The 19566-nt window shown below is 46.5% G+C and overlaps 1 pseudogene; it reads right to left on the reverse strand.

The window, feature by feature from the left end:
• Positions 1 to 1218: 1218 nt before the first annotated feature.
• On the reverse strand, positions 1219 to 3600 carry LOC123428962 (annotated as a pseudogene).
• Positions 3601 to 19566: the final 15966 nt, after the last annotated feature.

Here is a 19566-nt window from a genome sequence, read left to right on the forward strand (position 1 = left end):
CGACGGGGACTCGCGGTAGGGATCCACGGCGGAAGGTGACCGACGGCGGGCGGAGCTTGGGCAGCGGCGGCTGCTGCGCGGTGCGGCGGGGCGCCTCGGGCACGGGAGCTCGAGCTGGGCTGCTCGCTCCGATGGGGAGGCAGGGAAGCGCAGTTCCGATGGGTTATTTTTTTACTCTTACACGTACCTATTCGTTGACTTACTTGGGATTGCGGGTTGATTAGCTAAATCAACAGGGGCTTTTGTGTAAAAATGTCTCGGCGGTTTTCCGACAGAAGCGATAGCCTCTTTATTATTAGGTAAAGACTAGCAACCCGTGCGTTGTACCGGGTGTATAAGTATATGCTTAGACAGTTGGAAAAAACTACCACTAAAACAACATTGCAATCAATCAAACAAACATATAAAAACAATTTTTTCAAATAATTTTTTAGTTTCTAAATCTCATATCATTATCAGAAAACAAACTAATAAGTAAACATGGATATGCTCTTCCTTGATTTTTCACATGGCAAGTTGAAACATTTTTTGTTGTCAAAATCAAAGTACAGTATCAAAAGTATTGGGATAAGATTTTCGATCAAAGTCGACGAATAATTTTGGGTTAAATAGTCAACAAAACAATGCTATTAGATATGATTGTTGCATGCCTAAGGCTCAAATCCAAGAATAGCCATGTACCCATTGTGAAGAATAACCATGCAAATCATGAACAAATTCATTCAAAAAGATTTCCTGCAATCCACCTTGTGCAGTTCTCCTCCTCAAGTGCAGGTCGCCCTGCCACCAACCGAGTTGCTCCCCTGCGCTCCATTGGGGTCGTGGTCGACCGGTTGTACTCCATATGTAGCATCACATAGGACAAATCTCAAGAAGGTGCCATATGAAAATGACCTACGGATTAGATGCAATCAACCTTGAAAGTTTGCAAGTGTTATCAGTTTTCATTGATTGCAACATGAAGCACTTTTGTAACAGATATTTGAGCATGTATATGATTTCTAATATGCTTGCAAATAACACCAACGTGTAGAGCACGAAGAGTAGATATTTCTACATATAAAATTCATCACAAACGGATACATGTGCACCAAGTTATGGCCTCCACAAAATGCATATATGTTGATGAGTTCCTCGGGACTTAGAGCAAAAAAAAACGAGAGAAACAGGACGACTCGGAGCGGGATATCGCGGGGGCGTTTGGATCGGAGGTTCGGGTCATCCCGGGATGACGTCAGATAGATTCGATGATGGAGGAGCTCGAGGCCGGGGGCAATGGCGACGGCGGTGGCGGTGCAAGGCGAGGCCGGAGAAGGCCGGGGCGAGGTGGATCCGGGTTGAGGTCAAGAGATCCGGGCGGCTCGAGCTCGGATCTGGCCAAAGACGGGGCGAGGTGGCCGACGACGGAGCTTTGAGCTCGGGCTCCCATGGTGGCAGCCTTGCTGCAGGGAAAAGGCCGGGAGACCGAGTGAGGGAGAGAGGAGTAGGAAAGAGAGGGACAACGGTGCGAGAGGAAAGGTTATAATTCATGCCGTCTGACCTTGTTCAGTTTCGTCACACTCACACCATATCTTGACATTGTTCAACTTTTTCATATGGTCCATAAGTAGCAAAAATCCCCGACCCTTGTCGGTACCAAATCCCGCAACGGTCTCCAACATACATTCTTTTGATAGTCTCTCTATCTTGACTGGGTCTTCAAGCTTAAATTTTCCAATTAGGTGAATCAAACAGGGTAGTTCAATAGCTTCCACTGGCAGGACATTAACCCTTGTCTTGCTTGCATCAAGTGTCTCCAGCAACTTCAGTTGTGCAATTTCCTTGGGAATCACGGTGATATTGGGCCCAAGGCTTAGATATCTTAGATTCCATAACTTGCATATCTCTTTGAGATGACAATCTTTTACATCAATGCACCCTTCCAGGTCCAACACTCGTGTAAGTTTGTACTTGCTGAAACTGGAAATAACATTACATGCATTTCCTATAACTGGCAGAGATCGAACACGAGATAAATCAATGTCAGGCATGGTTCCGGTATTTACGCCGTTGCAATCACGGATGAAGAAGTGACGGACCTTTTTTTTTGCTGAGCACCAAAGGGCATGATGAATTTCTTAGACATGGACTTGTGCAACATGAATGCGTGCATGATACCATGAGCTTTGCACGTCTTTCCCATGACATTGCTGATTGGAACAACAGGCAGAATGATACTTCTGTTGATAAATGCCTTGAAGTTTTCATTGGCTGTAGTTTGGTGCCGGCCTTAATGATGGCGTGCATATCCTTCAGCCAACCATCGCCTGATTATGACATTTTTCTTGAAGGGGCGTTCAATTCTGCAACAAATTGTATAATCAGACAAACTGATGTAATTTTCTGTAAGCACACCTCGAAGCTTTGCAAAGTTAGGCTCGTCGTCTTCGCGTTCCAGATACATACCCAGCTCATTTGCACAATTTGTTGCAGAATGTACCCGTGGCCGTGAGTACATTTTCGCAGCTCAATTCGCAGGCCACACTATAAAGAGCAAGCGGAAGACCACCACATTTCTTCAGGAGTTTTGCCGCACCCAGCACTAACTCAGGTGTACATCTTTCGAGGAGAGCTATCTTTCTAGAATCTTCTTCCCCAAGACTTCTACACATAGCCAAAGGTACATCTATCCTTTTCTCGGGGATGATTGCAGCATCTATTAGCTACAGACTTAGTGGCCATTGTCACAATTATTCTTCCATTATTCTTGAAGGCATTGCTCAGTGTATTCCAGTGCACCAAGTGCTTGTCCTTAATGTCATGCATCAACAACTATTAAATACTCCCTCCGTCTCAAAATAAGTGTCTTAAGCTTAGTACAACTTTGTATTAGCTCTAGTACAAAGTTGAGACAGTTATTTTGGGACAGAGGGAGTACCTGTTAGACAGGTTAATTAATGGAATAATGTTTATAGTCATAAAGTAGTGGGTAGTTCAAACATTGGTGGTATCTTTGTTCCGTATATATAAAAGCGTACAGACATATGAAAATCACCCACTGTACAGTTCACGTTATCTTAAGAAAAGGTTGATTTAAGCCTGATTGGATACCCACTAATACATGATATTCTAGGCTATCTTGTACTACGTTTTACTAATTAAGTGGCAGAAACAAAATGAAAAATAGTTGATGCGCAGGATTAGTTACCCTTATTACCTGTCCTGGTGGTATTCTGTAGGAAGTGTTGCAGAACACCCTTCCCCCAAATGAAGCTTCTCTCTTATATGTTTGATGATCCCATTGGCATCCTTATGATCCAGCGAGTGCCCATCAACCCAGGTACAACGGAGTGATCCTTCAATGTGGACGGTGTCGTAAACTGCCTTGGCGAGGGTCGTCTTCCCCGAGCCACCAAATCCCACTATGGCCACCACCCGTAGCTGAGCCTGAGCTGGAGCCGGTGTGCCCTCTGCTTCACCTTGGTTTGGTTCGATGTCGAGCAGCCTAATGAGCTCCATGACGGCCTCCTCGATACCCACAGGGTGATGACAGTCCTTCGCGAATACCATTGCTTGGCGTGCGGTCTCGTTGCTGGATGCATGGGCACCATGAGCGAGCATGACAGCATTCAACGCCCGCTCGCGTGCTTCAGCAACGTGGCTCCTGAACTCCTTGATCTTGGCGGCGAACCGAAGACGGTGGCGGAACGTCCTGATAGCGTGAACGGACCGGCGAGCCCGGGAGGCACCCGTCTTGCAGGTGATGCGGTGCAGGAAGCGCTCGACGCAGTCCTCGATGTCATGGGTCAGCTAGAGGATCTCCTCGTCGTAGACCCTGGTGACGGCCGTGCGGGGAGCGACAGGCACGGTTTGGTGGTCGTCCACGACCGCTGCCAGGATGGCGAGGTCTGTCTGAAGAGACGAGATCTCGGTCCTGATGTTCGTCCACATCTGGTACTTCTTCTCAAGCTCCCTGTTGAGCCTCCCCATGACGGCATTCGCGAAGGCGGTCGCCGCCGCTTTCTCTGCCACCAGCCCGGGATGACGTCGAACAGATTCGGTGATGGAGGAGCTCGAGGTCGTGGGCAGCGGCGGTGCGAGGCGAGGCCGGAGAAGGCCGGGGCGAGGTGGATCCGGGTTGGGGTCAATAGATCCGGGCGGCTCTAGCTCGGATCTGGCCACAGACGGGGCGAGGTGGCCGACGGCGGAGCTTTGAGCTTGTGCTCCCATGGCGGCAGCCTTGCTGCAGGGAAGAGGGAGACCGAGTGAGGGAGAGAGGAGAAGGAAAGAGAGGCACAACAATGCGAGAGGAAGGCGGGGGCCTGGCCACGTCGAACAGATCCGGTGATGGAGGAGCTCGAGGTCGTGGGCAGCGGCGGTGCGAGGCGAGGCCGGAGAAGGCCGGGGCGAGGTGGATCCGGGTTGGGGTCAATAGATCCGGGCGGCTCCAGCTCGGATCTGGCCACAGACGGGGCGAGGTGGCCGACGGCGGAGCTTTGAGCTTGTGCTCCCATGGCGGCAGCCTTGCTGCAGGGAAGAGGGAGACCGAGTGAGGGAGAGAGGAGAAGGAAAGAGAGGGACAACAATGCGAGAGGAAGGCGGGGGGCTGGCCACGTCGAACAGATCCGGTGATGGAGGAGCTCGAGGTCGTGGGCAGCGGCGGTGCGAGGCGAGGCCGGAGAAGGCCGGGGCGAGGTGGATCCGGGTTGGGGTCAATAGATCCGGGCGGCTCCAGCTCGGATCTGGCCACAGACGGGGCGAGGTGGCCGAGGGCGGAGCTTTGAGCTTGTGCTCCCATGGCGGCAGCCTTGCTGCAGGGAAGAGGGAGACCGAGTGAGGGAGAGAGGAGAAGGAAAGAGAGGGACAACAATGCGAGAGGAAGGCGGGGGCCTGGCCACGTCGAACAGATCCGGTGATGGAGGAGCTCGAGGTCGTGGGCAGCGGCGGTGCGAGGCGAGGCCGGAGAAGGCCGGGGCGAGGTGGATCCGGGTTGGGGTCAATAGATCCGGACGGCTCCAGCTCGGATCTGGCCACAGACGGGGCGAGGTGGCCGACGGCGGAGCTTTGAGCTTGTGCTCCCATGGCGGCAGCCTTGCTGCAGGGAAGAGGGAGACCGAGTGAGGGAGAGAGGAGAAGGAAAGAGAGGGACAACAATGCAAGAGGAAGGCGGGGGGCTGGCCACGTCGAACAGATCCGGTGATGGAGGAGCTCGAGGTCGTGGGCAGCGGCGGTGCGAGGCGAGGCCGGAGAAGGCCGGGGCGAGGTGGATCCGGGTTGGGGTCAATAGATCCGGGCGGCTCCAGCTCGGATCTGGCCACAGACGGGGCGAGGTGGCCGACGGCGGAGCTTTGAGCTTATGCTCCCATGGCGGCAGCCTTGCTGCAGGGAAGAGGGAGACCGAGTGAGGGAGAGAGGAGAAGGAAAGAGAGGGACAACAATGCGAGAGGAAGGCGGGGGCCTGGCCACGTCGAACAGATCCGGTGATGGAGGAGCTCGAGGTCGTGGGCAGCGGCGGTGCGAGGCGAGGCCGGAGAAGGCCGGGGCGAGGTGGATCCGGGTTGGGGTCAATAGATCCGGGCGGCTCCAGCTCGGATCTGGCCACAGACGGGGCGAGGTGGCCGACGGCGGAGCTTTGAGCTTGTGCTCCCATGGCGGCAACCTTGCTGCAGGGAAGAGGGAGACCGAGTGAGGGAGAGAGGAGAAGAAAGAGAGGGACAACAATGCGAGAGGAAGGCGGGGGGCTGGCCACGTCGAACAGATCCGGTGATGGAGGAGCTCGAGGTCGTGGGCAGCGGCGGTGCGAGGCGAGGCCGGAGAAGGCCGGGGCGAGGTGGATCCGGGTTGGGGTCAATAGATCCGGGCGGCTCCAGCTCGGATCTGGCCACAGACGGGGCGAGGTGGCCGACGGCGGAGCTTTGAGCTTGTGCTCCCATGGCGGCAGCCTTGCTGCAGGGAAGAGGGAGACCGAGTGAGGGAGAGAGGAGAAGGAAAGAGAGGGACAACAATGCGAGAGGAAGGCGGGGGCCTGGCCACGTCGAACAGATCCGGTGATGGAGGAGCTCGAGGTCGTGGGCAGCGGCGGTGCGAGGCGAGGCCGGAGAAGGCCGGGGCGAGGTGGATCCGGGTTGGGGTCAATAGATCCGGGCGGCTCCAGCTCGGATCTGGCCACAGACGGGGCGAGGTGGCCGACGGCGGAGCTTTGAGCTTGTGCTCCCATGGCGGCAGCCTTGCTGCAGGGAAGAGGGAGACCGAGTGAGGGAGAGAGGAGAAGGAAAGAGAGGGACAACAATGCGAGAGGAAGGCGGGGGCCTGGCCACGTCGAACAGATCCGGTGATGGAGGAGCTCGAGGTCGTGGGCAGCGGCGGTGCGAGGCGAGGCCGGAGAAGGCCGGGGCGAGGTGGATCCGGGTTGGGGTCAATAGATCCGGGCGGCTCCAGCTCGGATCTGGCCACAGACGGGGCGAGGTGGCCGACGGCGGAGCTTTGAGCTTGTGCTCCCATGGCGGCAGCCTTGCTGCAGGGAAGAGGGAGACCGAGTGAGGGAGAGAGGAGAAGGAAAGAGAGGGACAACAATGCGAGAGGAAGGCGGGGGCCTGGCCACGTCGAACAGATCCGGTGATGGAGGAGCTCGAGGTCGTGGGCAGCGGCGGTGCGAGGCGAGGCCGGAGAAGGCCGGGGCGAGGTGGATCCGGGTTGGGGTCAATAGATCCGGGCGGCTCCAGCTCGGATCTGGCCACAGACGGGGCGAGGTGGCCGACGGCGGAGCTTTGAGCTTGTGCTCCCATGGCGGCAGCCTTGCTGCAGGGAAGAGGGAGACCGAGTGAGGGAGAGAGGAGAAGGAAAGAGAGGGACAACAATGCGAGAGGAAGGCGGGGGGCTGGCCACGTCGAACAGATCCGGTGATGGAGGAGCTCGAGGTCGTGGGCAGCGGCGGTGCGAGGCGAGGCCGGAGAAGGCCGGGGCGAGGTGGATCCGGGTTGGGGTCAATAGATCCGGGCGGCTCCAGCTCGGATCTGGCCACAGACGGGGCGAGGTGGCCGACGGCGGAGCTTTGAGCTTGTGCTCCCATGGCGGCAGCCTTGCTGCAGGGAAGAGGGAGACCGAGTGAGGGAGAGAGGAGAAGGAAAGAGAGGGACAACAATGCGAGAGGAAGGCGGGGGCCTGGCCACGTCGAACAGATCCGGTGATGGAGGAGCTCGAGGTCGTGGGCAGCGGCGGTGCGAGGCGAGGCCGGAGAAGGCCGGGGCGAGGTGGATCCGGGTTGGGGTCAATAGATCCGGGCGGCTCCAGCTCGGATCTGGCCACAGACGGGGCGAGGTGGCCGACGGCGGAGCTTTGAGCTTGTGCTCCCATGGCGGCAGCCTTGCTGCAGGGAAGAGGGAGACCGAGTGAGGGAGAGAGGAGAAGGAAAGAGAGGGACAACAATGCGAGAGGAAGGCGGGGGGCTGGCCACGTCGAACAGATCCGGTGATGGAGGAGCTCGAGGTCGTGGGCAGCGGCGGTGCGAGGCGAGGCCGGAGAAGGCCGGGGCGAGGTGGATCCGGGTTGGGGTCAATAGATCCGGGCGGCTCCAGCTCGGATCTGGCCACAGACGGGGCGAGGTGGCCGACGGCGGAGCTTTGAGCTTGTGCTCCCATGGCGGCAGCCTTGCTGCAGGGAAGAGGGAGACCGAGTGAGGGAGAGAGGAGAAGGAAAGAGAGGGACAACAATGCGAGAGGAAGGCGGGGGCCTGGCCACGTCGAACAGATCCGGTGATGGAGGAGCTCGAGGTCGTGGGCAGCGGCGGTGCGAGGCGAGGCCGGAGAAGGCCGGGGCGAGGTGGATCCGGGTTGGGGTCAATAGATCCGGGCGGCTCCAGCTCGGATCTGGCCACAGACGGGGCGAGGTGGCCGACGGCGGAGCTTTGAGCTTGTGCTCCCATGGCGGCAGCCTTGCTGCAGGGAAGAGGGAGACCGAGTGAGGGAGAGAGGAGAAGGAAAGAGAGGGACAACAATGCGAGAGGAAGGCGGGGGGCTGGCCACGTCGAACAGATCCGGTGATGGAGGAGCTCGAGGTCGTGGGCAGCGGCGGTGCGAGGCGAGGCCGGAGAAGGCCGGGGCGAGGTGGATCCGGGTTGGGGTCAATAGATCCGGGCGGCTCCAGCTCGGATCTGGCCACAGACGGGGCGAGGTGGCCGACGGCGGAGCTTTGAGCTTGTGCTCCCATGGCGGCAGCCTTGCTGCAGGGAAGAGGGAGACCGAGTGAGGGAGAGAGGAGAAGGAAAGAGAGGCACAACAATGCGAGAGGAAGGCGGGGGCCTGGCCACGTCGAACAGATCCGGTGATGGAGGAGCTCGAGGTCGTGGGCAGCGGCGGTGCGAGGCGAGGCCGGAGAAGGCCGGGGCGAGGTGGATCCGGGTTGGGGTCAATAGATCCGGGCGGCTCTAGCTCGGATCTGGCCACAGACGGGGCGAGGTGGCCGACGGCGGAGCTTTGAGCTTGTGCTCCCATGGCGGCAGCCTTGCTGCAGGGAAGAGGGAGACCGAGTGAGGGAGAGAGGAGAAGGAAAGAGAGGCACAACAATGCGAGAGGAAGGCGGGGGCCTGGCCACGTCGAACAGATCCGGTGATGGAGGAGCTCGAGGTCGTGGGCAGCGGCGGTGCGAGGCGAGGCCGGAGAAGGCCGGGGCGAGGTGGATCCGGGTTGGGGTCAATAGATCCGGGCGGCTCCAGCTCGGATCTGGCCACAGACGGGGCGAGGTGGCCGACGGCGGAGCTTTGAGCTTGTGCTCCCATGGCGGCAGCCTTGCTGCAGGGAAGAGGGAGACCGAGTGAGGGAGAGAGGAGAAGGAAAGAGAGGGACAACAATGCGAGAGGAAGGCGGGGGGCTGGCCACGTCGAACAGATCCGGTGATGGAGGAGCTCGAGGTCGTGGGCAGCGGCGGTGCGAGGCGAGGCCGGAGAAGGCCGGGGCGAGGTGGATCCGGGTTGGGGTCAATAGATCCGGGCGGCTCCAGCTCGGATCTGGCCACAGACGGGGCGAGGTGGCCGACGGCGGAGCTTTGAGCTTGTGCTCCCATGGCGGCAGCCTTGCTGCAGGGAAGAGGGAGACCGAGTGAGGGAGAGAGGAGAAGGAAAGAGAGGGACAACAATGCGAGAGGAAGGCGGGGGCCTGGCCACGTCGAACAGATCCGGTGATGGAGGAGCTCGAGGTCGTGGGCAGCGGCGGTGCGAGGCGAGGCCGGAGAAGGCCGGGGCGAGGTGGATCCGGGTTGGGGTCAATAGATCCGGGCGGCTCCAGCTCGGATCTGGCCACAGACGGGGCGAGGTGGCCGACGGCGGAGCTTTGAGCTTGTGCTCCCATGGCGGCAGCCTTGCTGCAGGGAAGAGGGAGACCGAGTGAGGGAGAGAGGAGAAGGAAAGAGAGGGACAACAATGCGAGAGGAAGGCGGGGGGCTGGCCACGTCGAACAGATCCGGTGATGGAGGAGCTCGAGGTCGTGGGCAGCGGCGGTGCGAGGCGAGGCCGGAGAAGGCCGGGGCGAGGTGGATCCGGGTTGGGGTCAATAGATCCGGGCGGCTCCAGCTCGGATCTGGCCACAGACGGGGCGAGGTGGCCGACGGCGGAGCTTTGAGCTTGTGCTCCCATGGCGGCAGCCTTGCTGCAGGGAAGAGGGAGACCGAGTGAGGGAGAGAGGAGAAGGAAAGAGAGGGACAACAATGCGAGAGGAAGGCGGGGGCCTGGCCTGGCGCGGCGCTGCAATCGCCGGCAGCAAGGTGGAGCGGGCGTGCGGCGACGGTGCGGAGCTCCGATGGAGGTCGGGATCGACCTTCTGTGTCACTGGATAAAGAGCGTGGGCGGAATTATTACATGACGCAAGGGTTATTTTGTAAACTCGAAACGTTTTTTTCCAGATCCACTTACATAGGGACTGCGGGTTGAATACCAGAAGCGGAGGGACTTTTGTGCAAAAGTGACAACGACGGACGACGGAAGCCATCGGTGCTTTATTATTAGGGAGAGACTAGATCATGTTGCGCCCGTGTATTATGAATTTAGGATGAATTTAGTATTGATATATTTGTAGAAATATTTCAAGAATGTATGCACCATAAATTTATTGTTTTTGTCAAAAATTCACTTTACGATCTCTCAGCATAGGCAAGCAAAATCACCAAATAATCTCATGGTAATCAATGTTTTTAAAAGTAATTCACCTTAAATTTATTTGTTTTTTCGTTTAAAGGTTAATTGCATGATTAGTGAGAAAACATATAATCATGTAAACAGGTTTAAAGTATATTGGATACCCTTGCTAGCCCGTATAACCCGCAATAATGTGTGAAAAATGTAAAAACCCCGAATGTGCTTCAAATTCACGTGACATTTAATAAACTTCCCTACCATGCATGTAGCTCCAGGATTTAGTTTGGTTTTGACATTGTCGCCAGGGTCGACTTCTTCTCCAACATGCCGCAACAGATCACCCCGATTAGTAAAAAAAATTGAAGCTCACCTGTCATAAGTGGGTGGAGCTAAAATATAATAAGAGAACGGGGTGGCGTGCGAATTCCTCTACTTCACCGGGCCAAAAAAGTCTTGATTCCCTGCCTGCTGCATGTACCGTCAAGTCTGGAATGCCGACCGCATGCGGTGATCGCCCCGCCTGCCTCCTACTTGCTTGATGGGCTTCATGCGGGAATTAGGCATGTGGGCTAAAGGTCCAGTTAACCATGTTACACCGATTTTTCCACTGGAGTAGGCTCCCTCAGGACAGCTTAGCCCACTTAGCGATCGAACGGCCAAGAACGTTCTACACACAACATCTAACGGCCAAAATTGCACAGAGCGTGAGAGGGCTGGGAAACAGTTCAGTTTTACTGTCCTTAATGTTGGAAACTGTCTCCTCTTCGATCGAACGGCCCCATCTTCTGCTCCGAATCGACACTCCGTTCCCGGCCTCACCTCCCTTTTTCATTGCCGATATTTATGGGAGGAGGACTTAGATAGAGAGACGTGGAGTTTAAGAATATCTATTTTTTTATTAATAGGTACTAGCAAAATGGCCCGTGCGTTGCCATGGAAAAAAAAACATAATCTCCAATGATGGTGACCACATTATGTTCATATATCATCGCTTGATTTAGAAATTTTGTGCACAAACGCAAGAAAATGTTTCTTCTTTTTAATTTATTCACAAGTTGAAGCAATATTTACATTTAAAAAAAAATATCATGGTTGTCAAAAATCTTGGTAACTCAAAAATTTATTCTGAATTTTATGAATTTTTTTTAGAAAACATAAAATAATAATCCGATCCATCCAACAGTTAATTTTTTAAAATTCACACAAGTATATTGTCACAAAGACTTAGAAGCATTGATGTTTAACTATATACATTAGATCTTTCGTGAACAATTTTACAAATGTGGAAACGATTTTAAAATCAAGAACATTTTTTACAATTTACAAACATTTACTAAAAATTGTGAATATTTTTTATATTTCGAACGGGTTTGAATATTTTCTTTTGAATTGGCCACCAATTCAAAAAAAGACGAACATAATTTTTGATGTTGGAGGATTTTATTTTAAATTCACAAACATTTTTTAAAATGCATGAAGTTTTTCTGAATAAACAAACATTTTTATAAATCAGTAATATATTTATTAAATTAATGGACATTGTTTTGGAATTTGCAAAAAAATATAAAAATCCGGCACTTTATTTGAATCCTATTTTTAATTCAAAATAAAAATTAAGCAGCATTTTAATACAAATCCCGATTTTTTAGTATGCAAAAGTTTTTGTAATTCTAAATTATTTAAATTATAAATAAACAAAAATGGAACGGAAAATTTTAAATAAAAAAAAGAAACTATCAAAACAGGCATTAGCTATTTTTAAAATTTTAGGACATATTTTGAATTAGAAATGATTTTGTTAAATGCATTTAATAGTTTTTAATATATGGAATTGTATTTGAGATCATGGAGTATTCTTATTGTACAAACATTTTTATAAAAATGCAAACATTTTATTGTATATGCGAGCATTTTTTACAAAACTCCGAGCAGTTTTTGAAGTCACAAACAATTTAATTTTTTAAATATGTTGATTTATAATTTTCAATTTATTTAAAATTTAAAGATTATTTATATTTCTAAATTATTTAAAATAAAAAAAATAAAACAAAACTGAAACTAAATAAATAAACGGAACTAAAAGCAGGCGCCTGTGCATGGACCAGTCCATACGGTGTGCTGGATATTCTCCCAGCGTGCATGGCGTAATATAGGAGGTTTTTACATGGGCCGGCCCAGTCCTAGATTTTTCGTTTCACAATTTTAAAGATTTTTTAAAGTTCTAAATTATTTAAAATAAAAAAATAAAACAGAACTGAAAATAAATAAATAAATGGAACTAAAAGCAGGCGCCTGTGCATGGGCCCGCCCATACGGTGTGCGAGATATTCTCCCAGCGTGCAGAGCGTAATATAGGAGTTTTTACATGGGTCGGTCCAGTCCAAGATTTTTCGCTTTGTGAAACGTTTTCTATTACTTACCGGTGGCATGGTGTGTAATTTATGCAAACTTTAGGGTAATTTTCAAGACGGACGAAGAGAAACCGAATTTGCTTTATTATTAGGGAGAGATAGATTATTATTTCAGTTATTATTATTTTATTATTACTAGCAAAATGGCCCGTACGTTGCTACGGAAGAAAAAAGAACATAATCTCCAATGATGATGAACACATTATGTTCATATATCATCGCTTGATTTAGCAAAAAATTATACACAAATGCAAGAAAATATTTCTTCTTTGAAATTTATTCACAAGTTGAAGCAATCTTTAGATTTTCAAAAATCTTGGTAACTCAAAGATTTATTCTGAATGTCAAGATTTGTTTTTAGAAAACATACAATAATAATACGATGCATCCCACGATTAATTCTTCAAAATTTCAACTTACAAATATTTCACATAGACTTAGAAGCATTAATGTTTAACTACATACATTAGATCTTTTGTGAACTATTTTACAAATATGGGAACAATTTTAAAATCGAGAACATTTTTTTCAACTTACAAACATTTACGAAAAATCGTGAATATTTTTTATATTTCGAACGGGTTTAAATATTTTCTTTTGAATTGACGACCAATTCAAAAAAAGAAGAACATAATTTTTTATGTTGGAGGATTTTATTTTAAATTCAAAACATTTTTTGAAAAGCATGAAGTTTTCTCAATAAACAAACATTTTTATAAATCAGTAATATATCTATTAAATTTATGGACACTGTTTTGGAATTTGCAAAAAAAAATCCGGCACTTTTTTTGAATACTATTTTTAGTTCAAAATAAAAATTCGTCAGCATTTTAATTCAAAATCCCTATTTTTTAGTATGCAAAAGCTTTTGTAATTCTAAATTATTTAAATTGTAAATAAACAAAAATGGAACGGAAAATTTTAAATAAAAAAAGAAACTATCAAAACAGGTATTAGCTATTTTAAAAATATTAGGACATTTTTTAAATGCATTAACATATTTTGAATTAGAAAGCATTTTGTCAAATGTCTTTAATAATTTTAAATACATGGAATTGTATTTGAGATCATGGAATTTTTTTATTGTACAAATATTTTTCTAAAATTGCATACATTTTATTGTATATGCGAGTACTTTTACAAAACTCCGAACAGTTTTTGAAGTCACAAACATTTTAATTTTTGAAATGTGTTGATTTATACTTTTCAGTTTATTAAAATTTTAAAGATTATTTGAAGTTCTAAATTATTTAAAATAAAAAAATAAAACGGAATTGAAAATAAATAAATAAATGGAACTAAAAGCAGGCGCCTGTGCATAGGCCGGCTCATACGGTGTGTTAGATTTTTTCCCAACGTGCAGAGCGTAATATATGATGTTTTTACATGGGCCGGCCCAGTCCAAGATTTTTGGCTTTATGAAACGTTTTCTATTACTTATCGGTGGCATGGTGGGTAATTTATGCAAACTTTAGGGTAATTTTCAAGACGGACGATTAGAAATCGTATTTGCTTTATTATTAGACAGAAATAAAAAAAGAAACTATCAAAACAGGTATTAGCTATTTTAAAAATATTAAGACATTTTTTAAATGCATTAACATATTTTGAATTAGAAAGCATTTTGTTAAATGTCTTTAATAATTTTTAATACGTGGAATTGTATTTGAGATCATGGACTTTTTTTATTGTACAAATATTTTTCTAAAATTGCAAACATTTTATTGTATATGCGAGTATTTTATACAAAACTCCTAGCAGTTTTTGAAGTCACAAACATTTTAATTTTTGAAATGTGTTGATTTATAATTTTCAGTTTATTAAAATTTTAAAGATTATTTGAAGTTCTAAATTATTTAAAATAAAAAAATAAAACGGAACTGAAAATAAATAAATAAATGGAATTAAAAGTAGGTGCCTTGCATGGCCCGGCCCATACGGTGTGTTGGATATTCTCACAGCATGCAGATCGTAATATATGACGTTTTTACATGGGCCGGCCCAGTCCAAGATTTTTTGCTTTATGAAACGTTTACTATTATTTACCGGTGGCATGGTGGGTAATTTATGCAAACTTTAGGGGTAATTTTCAAGACGGACGAACAGAAACCGTACTTGCTTTATTATTAGGGAGAGCTAGATTATAGGTAGACGTCCCAAAAAATCTATCTTAGGTTTTGTCTAAAAATATAACTACTAAAATGTGACTAGATACATTTATATCTAAACAAATTTAAGACAAAAAATTCAGGACAAAAGGAACATTAGATTAAACAAAGAATATGAAAAAGGCAGTAAATAACCTGTTTTTTGGCAACATATAAATATAAATAAACAACTAACAAAAATGTCGTGGACTGTGGTATCACTTGCACACACTAGAGTTCGAATCCCATATTTGACATTGATCCTTGCATTTTCCTGGATATATTTCAGATCTTCCGATACTATGCGTTCAGTGGGAGTAGACGTTCCCGTCGACTATGAAGCGTGTGTGACGACTTCGTCAATTTCAAGACGATGTGTCGGCTTAGTCTCTCGAAGGTGTTCATAGGTGTATGGTGTGTATGCGTCCGTTCATAAGGTGAGTGTATGTTCCTATATGTGAACCAATTCGATTATACTCTGCTAAAAAAACTTGTAAAAATGCCCGCACCGGGTATCTTCTATTTATAAATAGTTACAACCCACTTACTATTTTTCCTAGACATGCAAGTATGCCACATGACCAACTCATGCATGTAAGTCATAAATTACATTGTTTTTTCATTGCTCTATGCATGCAAGCACCACATCATTAATTCATGCATGTTACTCTTAAGTTATTTTTTGCATTAGATTTTGTATTAACAATATATGTGTTGGTTGCATGTACCGAGTTCATATTCACATTTTTGTTAAAAATAACATTTTTATTGCATTTTTTCTCTTCTTATATTTCATTTTCATTTGTAAGCTTACATTCGTTTCCCATAAGTTATACTTCCTCTCTAATGGTTTTAAAAGACGCGGTTCCGTTTACATGCATTTCAAAAATAGAAGATGATTAAGGCGCGTGACATTTAATGTTTGGTTAATTAGGAATACTACCGGACTCCATGCACTCCTCGTTTAGTGGTTATGTGAGTTAATGTGCGTTATTTTCTAAAAGAGTTAGGCGTCGTATGGTTATTGTATAAGCACTTGCAAAAAAAATTAGAACCAACCAACATTCACCTTGGTTCCAAAGATCGTTCATGCACGCCTTCTAAACCGTGAGGGGGAAGTGTATGTTTTTTAGCAACTTCAATGATTCTTTTAGCAAGTTCCCCGCGGCAACACGCCGGGGCAACATCTAGTAAACTCACTATTTTTCCTAGACATGCAAGTATGCCACATGACCAACTCATGCATGTAAGTCATAAATTACATTGTTTTTTCATTGCTCTATGCATGCAAGCACCACATCATTAATTCATGCATGTTACTCTTAAGTTATTTTTTTCATTAGATTTTGTATTAACAATATATGTGTTGGTCGCATGTACGGAGTTCATATTCACATTTTTGTTAAAAATAACATTTTTATTGCATTTTTTTCTCTTTTTATATTTCATTTTCATTTGTAAGCTTACATTCGCTTCCCATAAGTTATACTTCCTCTGTAACGGTTTAAAAGACGCGGTTTCGTTTACATGCATTTCGAAAATAGAAGATGATTAAGGCGCGTGACATTTAATGTTTGGTTAATTAGGAATACTACTGAACTGCATGCACTCCTCGTTTAGTGGTTATGTGAGTTAATGTGCGTTATTTTCTAAAATAGTTAGGCGTCGTATGGTTATTGTATAAGCACTTGCAAAAAAATTTAGAACCAACCAACATTCACCTTGGTTCCAAAGATCATTCATGCACGCCTTCTAAACCGTGACGGAGAAGTATATGTTTTTTAGCAACTTCAATGATTCTTTTAGCAAGTTCCCCGCGGCAACACGCCGGGGCAACATCTAGTAAAATAAATTTAAGAGTTCGTGTTATGGTATTCAAGTGTTTACCTATCATGGTGAATGATAAGATTTTTCAATTAAATTGGTTGTAAGACTCATAAGGATCCACTTTATGAAGATTTCATTGTATTTTAAAAGCTCGTAATCTTTTTCTCTACTACTAGAACCTACTTCTTCAAATATCTCTAAAGAAATTGAATTATGTGAAATAAGTTGTTGTTATTTAACACCCCTGTGTAAAAATAATTATGAAAATCTAACCATTTATCAATCATCCGCTACTCCTTCGACGCGGAAGTAATTGTGCATCATTTGCATACCTGTAACAGTTTCAAATAGATCTTATATTAATTTCGTATACCTCACAATCCCTATTCCATTACCATTAATTCATGCTTATGCTTTCACATTTTAAAAATATGATGACCGAAAAATAAAGAATTTACAATACTTGCCACTCTTTTGTTGACACGTTGCCGTCAATAGTAGGAGCACACCCTCCTCGCCATCATGACCACTTCCTCGGACATTATCCTCGGGCCTCGATGAGGATCAAGATTAGGGTACACGGAGCTGCGAGACAGATAGTACAACGGATGGTAGTGCTCCCCCTCCTAGATGTCGTGCGGGGCGAAACAGGGTGCGAGCAAGATGCATCGTTGTCGCACTCTCCCAATTCTTCATCCCTCGCTCTCTCCTCCCTATCTTAGTAATGACATCGATGGCATGTAGAGTTGAGGAATATCTTGATGGTTAGCAAGTACCGACGAGCTTCAAATATATTCTCCATTAAGAAATATTTATTGTCAATATTTCACTCACTTTTATTATTATACTTCATCAATCTTAAAATAAGTGTCTCAACTTTTTACTAACTATAGTACTCCCTAATTTCCTAAACTAGATGATACCTCGCGCTTTGCTGCGATAATCGGTTGCAATATATTTTGATGAAATTTAATTGTGTGAAACACAAATATTTAAATTAGTAACAAATGAACCAAAAATAAAAGTGTTTTTGACTTAATATATTTGATTATGTATAGTTGTAAAACATGTATTAAATATAAGTAGAATAATAGTATGAAAAATATTTTTCCATGTGTGGTTGCATGTGGTGGTTGTTCTTTTTCATGCATGGCTGCATGTGAGGTGGGTCTTTCACATCATAATTGTATGGTGATGTGGCATGCTTGCATGTTGAGATAAATAAGTTAGTGGGATGAATCCTTATGTATATAGGATGTAAGTCTTTAGATTCTAATATGGACTACATATAGAACAAAATGAATAGATATACTCTAAAATATGTCTATATACATCCATATGTAATCTGCATTAAAATTTCTAAAAAGACTTATATTTAGAAACAGAGTTTTAGAAAATAAAAAATCGGCGATAGCACGCGTGCGCCCAATAGGTTCTAGAAGATACAAGACATGTTTCCTTTCATTCCATGAATGAAAAGCATTGACCGCCCACTACGTCCTTTCCTCATCGCCACTCGTTTCCTTCTCTTATCTCTTACATGCCATTCCTTCATTTTGGACTAATCTTGTTGTCTCACATGCCCGTAAAGCACCTTTCCTCCAAGCTCCTGGTCTCAGTCCAGCAGGAAAATTCAGATTTTGCTTTGATTCGTTTGCTCTTCTGATGATCTCGTCCTGGCCATGATCAAAACATTTGGTTGGTTGATTGATCAGGGTGGCGTGAAGGAGGAAGGGGAAAGGGGTCACCGTCCATGACGGTGCTACCGACGTCAAGGAGCGAGGGCGAGATCCTCCGGTCTGCCAACGTGTAGAGCTTCACCTTCAGGGAGCTCAAGAAGGCCACGAGGAACTTCTGGGTGGACAACGTGCTTGGTGAGGGCGGCTTCGGTTCGGTATTCAAGGGATGGGTCGACAAGATCACCTTCTCGTCTGCATGGCTTGGCACCGGCATGGTCATCGCCTCAAGAAGCTCAACTGGGAGGGCTTCTAGGGCCATTGTGAGTGGCTGGTCAGTCTTCACCCATTTGTCCCTAATTGTTTTCTTAATTTTCTAAATATCTTCTTGTATACACATTAAGAATCAATTTGTTGCTGAAATTTCTGAAATTTCTGAATCTTTGCTTGTATACACATTGAGAACCAATTTGTTGCTGAAATTTCTAAATACCCTGTCATCACTAAATATATGTTCTTGACTTCTGATGTGCAGGCTGAAGTGAACTACCTGAGGCAATTTTTCGCACCGCAATCTAGTGAGGCTCGTTGGATATTGCCTCGAGGACGAGCATCGCCTCCTCGTTTATGAGTTCATGCCGCGAGGGAGGCTTGAGAACCATCTTTTCAGAAGTAATTAGCAGCCAACCTTCCTCTCTCCTTCCTCTCTTCTTGGCGGTGATCCTTTCCCTTGTTCCTCCATCTCTTTTCTCTCGCTCGTGCTTCTTTTCTTTATGAGCTCTCTCTCTCTTCTATTTTTCTGTAGAAAGACGTGTTGGAAATATGGCCTAGAGCCAATAATAAAGTAGTTATTATCATATTTCTTTGCTCATGATAATCGTTTATTATCCATTCTATAACTGTATTAATTGAAAACTGAAATACATGTGTATATACATAGACAACAAAGTGTCCCTAGTAAGCCTTTACTGGACTAGCTCGTTGATCAAAGATGGCTAAGATTTCTAAAATACATGTGTGGATACATAGACAACAAAGTGTCCCTAGTAAGCCTCTACTTGACTAGCTTGTTGATCAAAGATGGCTAAGGTATCCTAGCCATAAACATGAGTTCTCACACTTCGAGGTCTCCTATTGTAGCTCCTCTTGAATCTCCGCCACCCTAGCCTCATACTTGCTGCTATCGACCTTGAGGGCATTCCGGTCGGCACCTGCCTGTTCGGCCGCCACCTTATGAGCAGCATCCTCCTTCTTGGCCTTCTCCAACTCAACCCCCAGCTTCTTGAACTCTTGTTCATGGGCTACTGAAACAATCAAAATCAAGGAGTCAGATACTGAGGCCAGGACGGTCCTTAACCACTAAGGAGAATAAGAATTTTTGTGGCACACAATAAAACTTACCC

The sequence above is a fragment of the Hordeum vulgare genome, chromosome 2H (genome assembly GCF_904849725.1).
Source record: "Hordeum vulgare subsp. vulgare chromosome 2H, MorexV3_pseudomolecules_assembly, whole genome shotgun sequence".
NCBI classification, from domain to species: Eukaryota; Viridiplantae; Streptophyta; class Magnoliopsida; order Poales; family Poaceae; genus Hordeum; species Hordeum vulgare.